Raw genomic sequence first — 16,103 nt, 5'->3', positions numbered from 1 at the left:
CTTGATGTGTGCGTTGCTGCCCCTACTGTCACTGGGAAAGGTCACCAGATGGAAGAACCCAAAACCAAGCACATCTCCCATTGCAATAATCATAGATCTAGTTGGCCAAACCAAACCCAAGACTCGGAGAGACTTACAAGTATATCAAATCATGCATATAAGAAATCAGGAAAGACTCAAATATATATATGATAGATAATCTAATCACAAGTCCAAAATTCATCGGATCTCGACAAACACACCGCCAAAGAAGATTCCATCGGATAGATCTCCATGAAGAACATGGAGAACTTTGTATTGAGGATCCAAGAGAGAGAAGAAGCCATCTAGCTACTAACTACGGACCCGTAGGTCTGAAGTGAACTACTCAAGAGTCATTGGAGGGGCAATGATGAAGATGAAGAAGCCCTCCACCTCCAAATTCCCCTCCGGCAGGGTGCCGGGAAAGGTCTCCAGATGAAATCTCGCGGAAACGGAAGCTTGCGGCGGCGGAAAAGTATTTTTGAGGGTCCCTTGATTTTTTGCGGAATATTTGGGAATTTATAGGACAAAGACCTAGGTCAGGGGGCGACCAGGGAGGCCACAAGCCTGCCCATCACCGCCTCCCCCTGGTGGCGGAGTGGGGGCTTGTGGGCTCCCTGGAGCCCACCTGGCTTGGCCCAAAAGATCCCTGGTCTTCTTCCATTCGGGAAAAAAATCATTTCGGGGTTTTTCTTCCGTCTGGACTCCGTTCCAAAATCAGATCTGAAAAGAGTCAAAAACACGGAAAAAAGGAACTGGCACTTGGCACTGAATTATTAAGTTAGTCCCAAAAGATATAAAAAGATACATGAAACAACCGAAGAAGACAAGATAACAGCGTGAAACCATAAAAATATATAGATACATTTGAGACGTATCAAGTTTCGGCAGCATTATGGAGAGCAGACCGAGGCGAGTGGAGTCACCCGCGGCAGCGGCGATCATCCTCCCACTAGTACGTCGAGGGACACGGCCGCGCGACTAGCCGACGATGCGACCACGTCCAAATATGCGCCTATGCCTCTCAAGGTGCCTGCACAAGCCCACACATCGCGGATTTATCAGGCCATGCAGGACGGATCGCCCTAGGAGGGTGGCGATCCGCCCCCACCTAAGGGCCCCCTCGAACCAAGATACGTCTCAAACGTATCATTAATTTTTGATGGTTTCACGCTGTTATCTTGTCAACTTTGGATGTTTTGTTTACCTTTTATATCTTTTTTGGGACTAACTTATTAACTCAGTGCCAAGTGCCAGTTCCTATTTCTTCTGTGTTTTTGACTCTTTTCAGATCTGGAACGGAGTCCAAACGGAATAAAATCCCCGAAATGAATTTTTCCAGAACGGAAGAAGATCGGGAGCCTTGAGGGCCAAGCAAATAGGCCCACAGGGGGCCCACAAGCCTTGTTGCCGCGCCCAGGGGGGAGGCCGCGGCACCCAAGCTTGTGGCCCCCTGGCGCTCCCCTGCCCTAGGTCTCTGGCCTATAAATTCTCTAATAATCCAGAAAAATAAGGGCGTCCACGAAAACACTTTTCCGCCGCCGCAAGTTTCCGTTTCCGCGGGATCTCATCTGGAGACCCTTCCCGGTGCCCTGCCGGAGGGGACTTTGTAGTTGGAGGGATTCTTCATCAACATCATCGCCCCTCCAATGACTCGTGAGTAGTTCACTTCAGACCTACAGGTCCGTAGTTAGTAGCTAGATGGCTTCTTCTCTCTCTTGGATCTTCACTACAATGTTCTCCATGGAGATATATCCGATGTAATCCTCTTTGGCGGTGTGTTTGTCGAGATCCGATGAATTGTGGATTTGTGATCAGATAATCCATGATATATATTTGAGTCTTTGCTGATATCTTATTTGCATGATTTGATATCCTTGTAAGTCTCTCCGAGTCTTGGGTTTTGTTTGGCCAACGAGATCTATGATTCTTGCAATGGGAGAAGTGCTTGGTTTGGGGTTCATACAGTGTGGTGACCTTTCCCAGTGATAGAAGGGGCAGCAAGGCACGCATCGTGTTGTTGCCATCTAGGGTAACAATATGGGCTTTTACCGTAGATATCAGATTGTCCATCTACATCATGTCATCTTGCTTAAGGCGTTATTCTGTTCTCATGAACTTAATACACTAGATGCATGCTGGATAGCGGAGGACGTGTGGAGTAATAGTAGTAGATGCAGAAAGTATCGGTCTACTTGTTTCGGACTTGATGCCTATAGATATAATCATTGCCATAGATAACGTCATGACTTTGCGTGGTTCTATAAATTGCTCGACAGTAATTCGTTCACCCACCGTCTACTTGCTTTCATGAGAGAAGCCACAAGTGAACACTACGGCCCCCGGGTCTATTCACACCTATCGTTTCCACTTTCGCTTTTACATTGCTTTGTTTCTTTGTTGCTTTCAGTTCTCACTTGGCAAACAATCTATAAGGGATTGACAACCCCTTCATAGCGTTGGGAGCAAGCTGTTTGTGTTTGTGCAGGTACTTGTGATATTCCTTCACTGGATCGATACCTTGGTTCTCAAAACTGAGGGAAATACATACCGCCGCTGTGCTACATCACCCTTTCTGCTTCGAGGGAACACCAACGCAAGGCTCCAAGGCCACGGGGGAATCCTTTGAATATTTGCCAAGGAAGTCCCTAAAGGCGTAGCCGTAGCAGAAGGATTCCTGGTGCCGTTGCTGAGAAGTATCAAGACAAGAATAGTCTCCCGTCAGCACGCTTGTTTCTGGCGCCGTTGGAACATCTTTTGTTGCAGTAGCAGAAGTATTTCTGGCGCCGTTGCCGGGGAAGGAGAGATCTATCCAAGTAGGTCTCACAAACTCATCTCTTGCATTTACTTTTCTTTGCCAGTTGCCTCTCGTTTTCCTCTCCCCCACTTCACATTTGCCGTTTTCATTTGCCTTTCTCCTTTGCCTTTTTCTTTTGGCTTTTTGCCGTTTTCCTTTGCCGGTTTTCTTGCTTGCTTGTGTGCTTGTTTGTTTGTTGAAGTCATCATGGCTGAAAACACCAAACTTTGCGACTTCTCGAGTACCAATAATAATGATTTTATTAGTACTCCGATTGCTCCCGCCACTAGTACGAAATCGTATGAAATCAATGCAGCTTTGCTGAATCTTGTTATGAAAGAGCAATTTTCTCGCCTTCCTAGTGAAGATGCTGCATCCCATCTCAATATCTTCATTGAGATTTGCGATATGCAAAATAAAAGAGATGTGGCTAATGACGTGATTAAGTTGAAGCTTTTTCCTTTCTCGTTGCGAGATCGCGCAAAAACTTGGTCTTCTTCTTTGTCTAAAAATAGTATCGATTCTTGGGATAAGTACAAAGATGCTTACATATCCAAGTATTTTCCGCCGGCTAAGATTATCTCCTTACGTAACGATATCATTAATTTCAAGCAAATTGATCATGAATACATTGCACAATCTTGGGAGAGGATGAAGTTAATGATTAGAAATTGTCCCGCTCATGGCTTGAGTTTGTGGATGATTATACAAATCTTTTATGCTGGCTTTAATTTTTCCTCTCGCAATATCTTGGACTCCGCCTCAGGTGGAACATTGATGGAAAGCACGTTAGGAGACGCTAAAAAACTCCTAGACAATATCATGACCAACTACTCTCAGTGGCACACTGAAAGGTCACCTGCTAGCAAAAAGGTACACGCTATAGAAGAAATTAACTCGCTTAGTGCTAAGATGGACGAGTTGATGAATTTGGTTGCTAGTAGAAACACTCCTTTAGATCCTAATGACATGCCACTATCTTCCTTGATTGAGAGTAGCAACGCTAGTTTGGACGTTAATTTTGTTGGTAGGAACAATTTTGGCAACAACAATGCTTTTAGAGGAAACTATGTTCCTAGGCCTTTTCCTAGTAACTCCTCTAACAATTATGGCAATTCCTACAACAACACTTATGGAAATCACAACAAATTACCCTCTGATATAGAGAGTAATATCAAAGAGTTCATCAACTCTCAAAAGATTTTCAATGCGTCCATAGAGGAAAAACTACTCAGAATTGACGATTTGGCTATGAGCGTTGATAGGATGTCTTGTGATATTGATGCTTTGAAAGTTAGATGTGCTCCTCCCAAGGTCAACTTGGATGAAACTTTGGAAGCTATGCGTGTCTCCATGAATGTGAGCAAAGAAAGAACCACCCAAATTCGCCCAAGGCATGAATGGTTTAAAAGGGTGCGTTCTAGTGATGCAAATCACGAAGATCTTAAAGTGCTTGGTGTGACTCCTCTTGAATCTTTGTTTTCGCATGTTAAACCTATTGATGCAGGGGCTGGATATGAATCCACTTTGGTTGAAAAAAGCCCCAATGATTCGGAGTCCACCTATCTTGATGATAAAGGTGTGGAGAGTGGAGTTGAAGAAATCAAAATTTTGGGTAGTAATGAAACTCCCACTTTGGATTTCAAGGAATTCAATTATGATAGTTGATCCTTGTTTGAATGCATTTCTTTGATGCAATCCATTGCAAACACACCACATGCTTATAGCCAAAGCAAAGCCTTTAGCGCGCATATCGTAGATGCTATGATGAAATCTCTTGAAGTGAAGCTCGAACTATAAGTCTCTATACCTAGAAAACTTCATGAGGAGTGGGAACCTACTATCAAAATCAAGATCAAGAACTATGAGTGCAAGGCTTTGTGTGATTTGGGTGCTAGTGTTTCCGCGATTCCAAATTCTTTATGTGATATTCTTGGTTTTCATGAGATTGAAGAGTGTTATCTTAATTTGCATCTTGCGGATTCTACTGTCAAGAAACCCATGGGAAGGATCGATGATGTTCTTATTGTTGCAAATAAGAACTATGTACCCGTGGATTTCATTGTACTTGACATAGATTGCAATCCTTCATGTCCCATTATTCTTGGTAGACCTTTCCTAAGGCTATTGGTGCTATCATCGTTATGAAGGAAGGGAATATTAGATTTCAATTTCCCCTAAAGAAGGGCATGGAGCATTTTCCTAGAAAGAAAATAAGATTGCCTTATGAATCTATGATGAGGGCTACTTATGGTTTGAGCACCAAGGATGACTATACGTGATTCCATCACCTTATGCCTAGCTAAGGGCATTAAACAATAGCGCTTGTTGGGAGGCAACCCAACGAATCTATCCTTTTTCTTTCTGTTTTGTGTTTTCCACACTTTCATAATGCTGTTATGATTGTGTTTTTTGTGTTTCTTTTTGCGTTTGTGCCAAGCAAAACCGTTATGATTAGTCTTGAGGATGATCGTTTGGTCATGCTGGAAAAGGCATAAACTTTCTGCTCACGAAAAGAATTGTCATTTTTGTTATGTAAGAGATTTTGCGTTGATTCTTTTTGCTGCTGATTGCTACACAAGTTCTCCAGACTGTCGTAAGTTTTCGGAATTGTTGAAGTACCAGAAGTATACTAAGTATACATATTGCTACAGACTGGTCTGCTGTTAACAGATTCTGTTTTTGTTGTGTTGGTTGCTTATTTTGATGAAACTATGGATAGTATAGGGGGGGTATTAGCCATGGAAGATAGAAAATACAGTAACCCAACATCAACATAAGTAGAATTTAAGTTTGCTACAGGACCTAAGAAAGTGGTGGTTTGCTTTCTTATACTAATGTTATCACGAGTTTCTGTTTAAGTTTCGTGTTGTGAAGTTTTCAAGTTTTGGGTGAAGTTCTTATGGACAAAAAGATAAGGAGTGGCAAGAGCTCAAGCTTGGGGATGCCCAAGGAACACCAAGATGATACAAGGATGCTGTAAAAGCCTAAGCTTGGGGATTCCTCGGGAAGGCATCCCCTCTTTCGTCTTCAATCCATCGGTAACGTTACTTGGGGCTATATTTTTATTCACCACATGTTATGTGTTTTGCTTGGAGCGTCTTGTATCGTAGGAGTCTTTTAATTTTGTTGTGTCACAATTATCCTTGCTGCAAACCTAGAGAGAGAGACATGCACTCACCGTGATTTTGTCGAGCTTCACTTATATCCTTTGGTAGACAATTCAGCTCACATGTGCTTCACTTATATCTTTTGAGCTAGTTGATTTTGCTCTATGTGCTTCACTTATATATTTTAGAGCACGGCGGTGCGTGGCTTGGTAGTTGATCTATGCTATGAAAGTAGTCTCAAAAGGGGTAGTTATCCAAAGGGATACGAAAACTTCCACCTTCATGTGCATTGAATAGTTAGAGAAGTTTGATTCATCTCAACTAGTTTTGAGTTGTGGTTATGGTAATATTGAAGTTATATTAGTAAGGTGTTGTGAATATAGAAATACTTGCGTTGAAGTTAGTGATTCCCGTAGCATGCACGTATGGTGAACCGCTATGTGATGAAGTCTGAGCAGGATTAGTCTATTGATTGTCATCCTTTGTGTGGCGGTCGGGATCGCATGATGGTTTATACCTACCAAACCTTCCCCTAGGATTATGCGTTGAAAGCTTTGTTTCGATTACTAATAAAACTTTTGCAAGAAATATATGAGTTCTTCATGACTAATGTTGAGTCCATGGTTTAGATTCACTTTCACCTTCCACCATCACTATCGTCTTTAGTGCCGTGCAACTTTTGTCGGCGCACAAAACACACCGTTAGCCTCCCTCAAAACAGCCACCATACCTACCTACTATGGCTTTTTCAAAGTCATTCCGAGATATATTGCCATGCAACTACCACCATGACATGTGCCACCACTTATACATTGCCATTGCATGATCGTAAGATAGCTAACATGGTGTTTCCATTAATGTCCATGCCATGCTAGATCATTGTCACGGTACACTACCGAAGGCATTCCATATAGAGTCATCGTTGCTCTAAGTTTTGAGTTGTAAGTGGGATGATCATAATTGATGGAGAATTTTCCCATATGAGGAAATAAAAGAGGCCAAAGATTCCCACCAAAATAAAAATAAAAAATAAAAAAAAGAGGCCAAAGAGCCCATCCAAAAAAATGAGAGAACAAGAGAGAAGGGACAATGCTACCACCTATCCACACTTGTGCATATTAAGCACCATGATCTTCATGATTGAGAGTCTCTCGTTTTGTCACCACCATATAGCTAGTGGGAAATTGTCATTATATAACTTGGCTTGTATATTCCAGTGATAGGCTTTATCAAATTTGCCTTAGGTCTTCGTGAGCAAGCAAGTTGGATGCACACCGACGAGTTTTCTTTAAGAGCTTTCACATACTCTTAGCTCTAGTGCATCATTTGTATGGCAATCCCTACTCATTCACATTGATATCTATTGATGAGCATCTCCATAGCTCATCGATATGTCTAGTCAATGTGATCATCTTCTCCTTGTTTTGTCTTGCAACCTCCGACACACTCCACACCACTTATAGTGCTAAAACCATGGCTCACGCTCATGTATTGCGTGAGAGTTGAAAAAGTTTGAGAAAGTAAAGGTGTGAAAACAATTACTTGGCCAATACCGGGGTTGTGCATGATTTAAATTCGTTGTGAAATGATGATAGAGCATAGCCAGACTATATGATTTTGTAGGGATAACTTTCTTTTGGCCTTGTTATTTTGAAAGTTCATGATTACCTTGCTAGTTTGTTTGAATTATTATTGTCTCCACGTCAATAGGAAGCTATTGTTTTGAATCTAATGGATCTGAACATTCACGACACATAAGGGGAGTTACAAAGGACATCTATGTTAGACAACATGAAAGCATAAAAAATTCATTCTTTATCACTTCCCTACTCGAGGACGAGCAGGAGTTAAGCTTGGGGATGCTTGATACGTCTCAAACGTATCTATAATTTTTGATGGTTTCACACTGTTATCTTGTCAACTTTGGATGTTTTGTTTACCTTTTATATATTTTTTGGGACGAACTTATTAACTCAGTGCCAAGTGCCAGTTCCTGTTTTTCTGTGTTTTTGACTCTTTTTAGATCTGATTTTGGAACGGAGTCCAAACGGAATAAAATCCCCGAAATGAATTTTTCCAGAACGAAAGAAGATCGGGAGGCTTGAGGGCCAAGCAAGTGGGCCCGGAGGGGGCCCACAAGCCCTGTTGCCGCGGCAAGGGGGGGGAGGTCGCGGCAACCATGCTTGTGCCCCCCCTGGCGCTCCCCTGCCCTAGGTCTTTGGCCTATAAATTCCATAAAAATCCAGAAAAAATCAGGGCGTCCATGAAAACACTTTTCCGCCGCCGCAAGCTTCAGTTTCCGCGAGATCTCTTCTGGAGACCCTTCCCGGTGCCCTGCCGGAGGGGACTTTGGATTTGGAGGGCTCTTCATCAACATCATCGCCCCTCCAATGACTCGTGAGTAGTTCACTTCAGACCTCCGGGTCCGTAGTTAGTAGCTAGATGGCATCTTCTCTCTCTTGGATCTTCAATACAAAGTTCTCCATGATCTTCATGGAGATCTATGCGATGTAATCCTCTTTGGCGGTGTGTTTGTCGAGATCCGATGAATTGTGGATTTGTGATCAGATTATCTATCATATATATTTGAGTCTTCGTTGATTTCTTATATGCATGATTTGATATCCTTGTAAGTCTCTCCGAGTCTTAGGATTTGTTCGGCCAACTAGACCTATGATTCTTGCAATGGGAGAAGTGATTTTGGGTTCATACCGTGTGGTGACCTTTCCTAGTGACAGAAGGGGCAGCAAGGCACGGATCATGTTGTTGCCATCAAGGGTAACAAGATGGGCTTTTATCGTTGATATGAGATTGTCCATCTACATCATGTCATCTTGCTTAATGCGTTACTCTGTTCTCATGAACTTAATACACTAGATGCATGCTGGATAGCGGTCGACGTGTGAAGTAATAGTAGTATATGCAGAAAGTATCGATCTACTTGTTTTGGACGTGATGCCTATAGATATAATCATTGCCATAGATAACGTCACAACATTGCGCGGTTCTATCAATTGCTCGACAGTAATTCATTCAACCACCATCTACTTGCTTTCATGAGAGAAGCCACTAGTGAACACTACGGCCCCCGGGTCTATTCACACCTATCGTTTCCTCTTTCGCTTTTACTTTGCTTTGTTTCTTTGTTGCTTTCAGTTCTCACTTGGCAAACAATCTATAAGGGATTGACAACCCCTTCATAGCGTTGGGAGCAAGCTCTTTGTGTTTGTGCAGGTACTTGTGATATTCCTTCACTGGATCGATACCTTGGTTCTCAAAACTGAGGGAAATACTTACCACCGCTGTGCTACATCACCCTTTCCGCTTCGAGGGAACACCAACGCAAGGCTCCAAGGCCACGGGGGAATCCTTTGCATATTTGCCAAGGAAGTCCCTAAAGGCGTAGCCATAGCAGAAGGATTCCTGGTGCCGCTGCTGAGGAGTATCAAGACAAGAATAGTCTCCCGTCAGCACGCTTGTTTCTAGCGCCGTTGGAAGGTCCTTTCTGCTACGGTTAGGGCTAGCGAGCCAACGTGTGACCAACAGGGAGCCCCTTCTAATATGGTTAGAAGCGAGAGCCCACTGAGGTCTTCGCACATCTCACCTCCACCCGCACCGGCAGAAGCACTGAAGCGGGCCGAACTGCTCCTCGATTTCCCTCCACCGGCGGACAAACAAATGGAATGGAGGGCCACCATCCAGAGGCTCCCGGCAGTCGCCGATGGAGACCAGCCACGGCAGGCAGGGACGTCGAAACGTCCCTGCAACAAACACGCTCTATACCGTGTCGAGAAGGCAGTGGCTGCCACCGCCACCGTGCACTCTCCTCCACGGCGGCAAGAGCGGGTCAATGTCTCCGATAACTCGACCGGGTCTTCAGACGCCTGCCACCGCCGCGATCAGCGGGACATCCCCCACGAGTGGCACGAGGAAGACGCCCGCACCCTCATCGAACGGCGGCACAAGACGCGCCGTCAGTCAGATATGCGCGCTGGGACGGCCGCTGTCACATCGGCTTCGGAGTACCCTGGCGGCCTACCTTACGAGGTAGGCTGCCCTTGCGTTTACTCGCGAATTACGGCGCTTCCAGTGGCCCAGCTCCCGTACTTTCAAGCCGGAGATTCCAAGAAAGTACGATGGCAGGACCCATCCCTCGGAGTTCCTTAGCATCTATACCATCATGGTGCAGGCTGCCGGAGGATGAGACGAGAAGATATTGGCCAACTTCTTCCCGTTGGTAGTCAAGCCCAACGTCAGGTCATGGTTGATGCACCTCCCCAAGAAATCCATCTCCTCCTGGAAGGAACTGTGCCAGGACTTCGTTGGCGCCTTTACTGGCGGCCACCGAGCTCCTGGTTATGAAAGAGACCTGCACATCATCCCCCAGAAGGAGTGTGAACCCCTGCACAAGTACATCCGGAGGTTCAGCCGCATCCAACACAACATCCCGGACGTCCAGCCAGTTGTCGTCATCTGTGGGTTCCACCAGAACATGCGCAATCGAAAGATGCACGAAGATGCGCAATCGAAACATGGCGCCGAGCTGTATGCTCTGGCGGATAGGTGCGCATGGGCAGAAGAAGGGAGGAAGCTCCCCGGCGAGAATGCCGGCGTTGAAGCCAAGTCCGACTTTGAAGACGCCGACGTCCCTACGAAGAGGGGAAAGCGGCGTAACAAGAAATGGAACGACAAAACTGTGTTTGCCGTCGAGGCGACTCATGACACCGACTCCGCCAAGAAAGCAAAGGTCGAGGCCTCCGGCAAGGATGCCGCCGGGTGCGGCTCCTGCCAGGCCTTGGTGGCCACTGATAAACCGGACGGCTTTGGCGCCCAGTACTACAAGATCCACCGCACTAGAGGCCACGACCTCCAGCACTACCGGCAAGTCGAACAGCTTGCCGAGAGGCAGCGGGCCGAATACCAAAGGCGCGACAAAGAAAAGGCCCAGCAAGGTGGTGAAGGGTCAGGTGGGAAAAAGGGCGCCCAAGGGAACCGCCTTGGCAAGTTCAAAGGCAAGAAAGCAAGGCCCGCGCAACCACGAGAAAGAACAGAGGAGGATGATGATGAAGACTGCCTCGACGACGACTCCAGCGACCATGAATTCCAGAGGGCAATGGACATGATGTGCCTTGAAGGGGGCGCCTCACTGCATTCTTCACACTATCAGCTCAAGAAGTGGGCGTGTGAAGTGATTGTGGTAGAGCCCTCCGTCGGCGCCTGCAAGCCCCTGAGATAGTCACACACACTGATCATTTTCGACTCTGAGGACCACCCAGACCGTGTTACCGTGGTCGGGTGCTTGCCATTGTTGGTGTCAACGACAATCTGCAACCTCAGAGTAACGAAAATGCTGGTGGACGGAGGGGCCGGCTTGAATCTCATTTCTTCCGACTTAATCCAGAAGCTGCAGATCCCCGATGAAGACCTCGAGGACACGTGCGCGTTCCAAAGGATCAATCCCGCGAAGATCCAGCCCAAGGGAAAGATCACGTTGCTGGTAACTTTGGCAGCGACCAGAACTACCATACGGAGAAGGTCATCTTCGACGTCTCCGACAACTGTTCGCATATAATGGAATCTTGGGGCGTCCGACAATGGCCAAATTCATGGCGGCCTCGCACTATGCCTATGGTACCGTGAAGATGCCTGGCCCGGTAGGCGTCATCGTCGTCTGCGCCGACAAGAAGGACGCGCTCCGATGCATGGACCGCCTGTACTGGGAGGCCATGGCGGCACCCACCGTCAAGATCCCTTCCACGTCGGCCCCGACAAGGAACCCAAGAGAGAAGAAGGACGACAAGGGAGCTTCCTACGTCGACCCCGGCAAGTGCGCCTCATTAGAGTGTTGTGCTACCGGCAGCGACGAACCAGGAGGCTCCAGCACGTGAAGAAAAAGGTCCAGGGCCATTCCACCTGAGACCAAAAAAGTGCCAGCCAAGGAAGATGGCTCGGGTGGAACTTTCACCATCAGTTCCACCCTCGACAACAAATAGGAAAGCGTGCTCATCGCCTTCTTGCGGGAAAATCTTGATGTGTTTGCCTGGCAACCGTTAGATATTCCCGGGGTTCCCACGGAGGTGATTGAGCACCACCTTCCCATGTATCCACACGTGCGGCCGGTCAAGCAGAAGGCGAGGAAACAGGCCCTAGAGCGACAATAGTTTATTGCCAAGGAAATCAAGAAGCTGGAAGCGGCCGACCTAGTCAGGGGGTTCATCCATCCCACGTGGTTGGCCAGTCTAGTCATTGTGCGCAAGGCAAGTGGAAAATGGCGGCTTTGTATTGACTTCACCGATGTCAATAAAGCCTGTCCCAAAGATCCTTTCCCCTTGTCGCGCATCGACCAGATTGTCGACTCCACTGCCGGCTATGACATGCTGTCCTTCCTCGATGCCTACTTCGGTTATCACCAGATCTACATGGCCGAGGAAGATGGAGAGAAGACCGCGTTCATCATCCCATGCGGCATGTACTTCTTTGTGTGGATTCCCTTTGTGTTGAAGAACGCTGACTCGACCTTCACAAGGGTGATCCAAATCAGTTTTGACCAACAACTCCCCAGTAATCTCGAAGCTTATATGGATGACATAGTGGTCAAAACCAAGGACTGATCCACCCTTGTCCAAGACCTGGAAGAAACATTTGCCAATCTGTGGAAAATTAACCTCAAGCTCAACCTCGAGAAATGCGTCTTTGGCATCCCGTCTGGCAAGCTTCTCAGGTTCTTCGTGTCCCAACGGGGGATTGATGTTTACTGTGTACCCGAGGCAATTGTGCCAGAAATACTCCTACTACGGCACGTTGGTATTCCCTCGAATAGGAAAGGGTGATGTAGCACAGCGACGGTAAGTATTTCCCTTAGTTTGAGAACCAACGTATCAAACCGGCAGAAGAGTATCTCACCAACCTCCACAAACACAAAAACTTGCACCCAACGCTATGAAGGGGTTGTCAATCCCTTATAGATTGTTTGCCAAGTGAGAACTGAAAGTAACAAAGTAACAAAGCAAAGTAAAAGTGGAGTTGTAAACGATGGATGTGAAAAGACCCGGGGGCCATAGTGTTTACTAGTGGCTTCTCTCATGAAAGCAAGTAGACGGTGGGTGAACAAATTACTGCCGAGCAATTGATAGAACTGTGCAGAGTCGTGACGATATCTATGCAATGATTATTTCTATAGGCATCACGTACGAAACAAGTAGACCGATACTTTCTGCATCTACTACTATTACTCCACACATCGACCGCTATCCAGCATGCATCTATTGTATTAAGTACATAAGAACAGAGTAACGCCTTAAGCAAGATGACATGATGTAGAGGGATAATCTCAAACCAATGATAAAACCCCCATCTTTTTACCCTTGATGGAAACTGCTTGATGTGTGCCTTGCTGCCCCTATTGTCACTGGGAAAGGTCACCACGTGGCAGAACCCAAAACCAAGCACTTCTCCCATTGCAAGAATCATAGATCTAGTTGGCCAAACGAAACCCAAGACTCGGAGAGACTTACAAAGATATCAAATCAAGAACATAAGAAATCAGCAAAGACTCAAATATATATCATAGATAATCTGATCACAAGTCCACAATTCATCGGATCTTGACAAACACACCGCCAAAAAAGAATACATCGGATAGATCTCCATGAAGATCATGGAGAACTTTGTATTGAAGATCCAAGAGAGAGAAGAAGCCATCTAGCTACTAACTACGGACCCGTCGGTCTGAAGTGAACTACTCACGAGTCATTGGAGGGGCGATGATGATGATGAAGAAGCCCTCCACCTCCAAAGTCCACTCCAGCAGGGCGCCGGGAAGGGTCTCCAGATGAGATCTCACGGAAACGGAAGCTTGCGGCGGCGGAAAAGTATTTTCGAGGCTCCCTCGATTTTTTGCGGAATATTTGGGAATATATAGGCGCAAAACCTAGGTGACGAGGCGGCCAGGGAAGCCACAAGCTTTCCCACCGCCGCCTCCCCCTGGTGGCGGAGTGGGCCCTTGAGGGCTCCCTGGGGCCCACCTGGCCTGGCCCAAAGTCTCCCTGGACTTCTTCCGTTCGGGAAAAATCATTTCGGGGTATTTCTTCCGTTTGGACTCCGTTCCAAAATCAGAGCTGAAAAGAGTCAAAAACACGGAACAACAGGAACTGGCACTTGGCACTGAATTAATAAGTTAGTCCCCAAAAACATATAAAAAGGTACATAAAACATACAAAGAAGACAAGATAACAGCGTGAAACCATCAAAAACTATAGATACGTTTGAGACGTATCAAGCATCCCCAAGCTTAACTCCTTCTCGTCCTCGAGTAGGGAAGTGATAAGAATGAAATTTTGATGCTTTCATGCTACCTATCATAGGTGTCCTTTGTAATTCCTCTTATGTGACGTGAATGTTCAGATCCATTAGATTCAAAACAATAGTTTGTTATTGACGTGGAAACAATAATAATTCAAGCAAACTAGCAAAGTTATCATGAACTTTCAAAATAGCAAGGCCAAAAGAAAGTAATCCCTACAAAAGTATATAGTTTTGCTATGCCTTATCATCATTGCACAACGAATTTAAATCATGCACAACCCCGGTATTGGCCAAATAATTGTTTCACACCTTTACTTTCTCAAACATTTTCAACTCTCACACAATACATGAGCGTGAGCCATGGTTATAGCACTATAGATCGTGTGGAATGTGGTGGAGTTTGCAAGAGAGAAAGGAGAACATAGTCACATTAACTAGGCATATCAATCAGCTGTGGAGATACTCATCAATAGATATCAATGTGAATGAGTAGGGATTGCCATAGAAATGATGCACTAGAGCTATAAGTACGTGAAAGCTCTTAAAGAAAACTAGTGGGTGTGCATCCAACTTGCTTGCTCACGAAGACCTAAGGCAATTTTGAGGAAGCCTATCATTGGAATATACAAGGCAAGTTATATAATGAGAATTTCCCACTAGCTATATGGTGGTGACAAAACGAGAGACTCTCAATCATGAAGATTGTCCCTTCTCTCTTTTTCTCTTTTTTTTTGTGGGCTCTTCGGCCTCTTTTTTTATGGGCTTCTTTGGCCTCTTTTATTTCCTCACATGGGACAATGCTCCAATAATGATGATCATCACACTTTCAACTCAAAACTTAGAGCAATTATGATTCTATATGGGATGCCTTCGGTAGTGTACCGTGGCAACGATCTAGCATGGCATAGACATTAATGGAAACATCATGCTAGGTGTCTTACGATCATGCAAATGCAAGTAGACGTGTTGGCACATGTCATGATGGTAGTTGCAATGCAATATATCTCGGAATGACTTTGAAAAAGCCATAGTAGGTAGGTATGGTGTCTGTTTTGGGGGAGGCTAACGGTGGGTTTTGTGCATCGGCGAAAGTTGCACGACACTAAGAAGATAGTGATGGTGGAAGGTGAAAGTGCATCTAAACCATGGACTCAACATTAGTCATGAAGAACTCATATACTTGTTGCAAAAGTTTTATTAGTAACCGAAAGAAAGCATTCAACTCATACTCCTAGGGGAAGGGTTGGTAGGTATAAACCATCGCGCGATCCCGACCGCCACGCAAAGGATGACAATCAATATACTAATCATGCTCAGATGTCATCACATAGCGGTTCACCATACGTGCATGCTACGGGAATCACTAACTTAAACACAAGTATTTCTAGATCCACAACACCTTACTAGCATGACTTCAATATTACCATAACCACAACTCAAAACTAATCGAGATGAATCAAACTTCTCTAACTATTCAATGCACATGAAGGAGGAAGTTTTCGTATCCCTTTGGATAACTACCCCTTTTGAGACTACTTTCAAATCATAGATCAACTACCAAGCCACGCACCTCTGCGCTCTAAAAGATATAAGTGAAGCACATAGAGAAAAAGTATCTAGCTCAACAGATATAAGTGAAGCACATGTGAGCTGAATTGTCTACCAAAAGATATATGTGAAGCTCGACAAAATCACGGCATGTGCATGTATATCTCTCTAGGTGTGCAGCAAGGATGATTGTGACACAACAAAAATAAAAGACTCCTACGATACAAGACGCTCCAAGAAAAAACACATAACATGTGGTGAATTAAAATATAGCCCCGAGTAACGTTACCGATGGATTGAAGACGAGAGAGGGGATGCCTTCC

Source organism: Hordeum vulgare, chromosome 6H (genome assembly GCF_904849725.1).
Source record: "Hordeum vulgare subsp. vulgare chromosome 6H, MorexV3_pseudomolecules_assembly, whole genome shotgun sequence".
Lineage (NCBI taxonomy): Eukaryota > Viridiplantae > Streptophyta > Magnoliopsida > Poales > Poaceae > Hordeum > Hordeum vulgare.
This window is presented reverse-complemented; position numbering follows the sequence as displayed.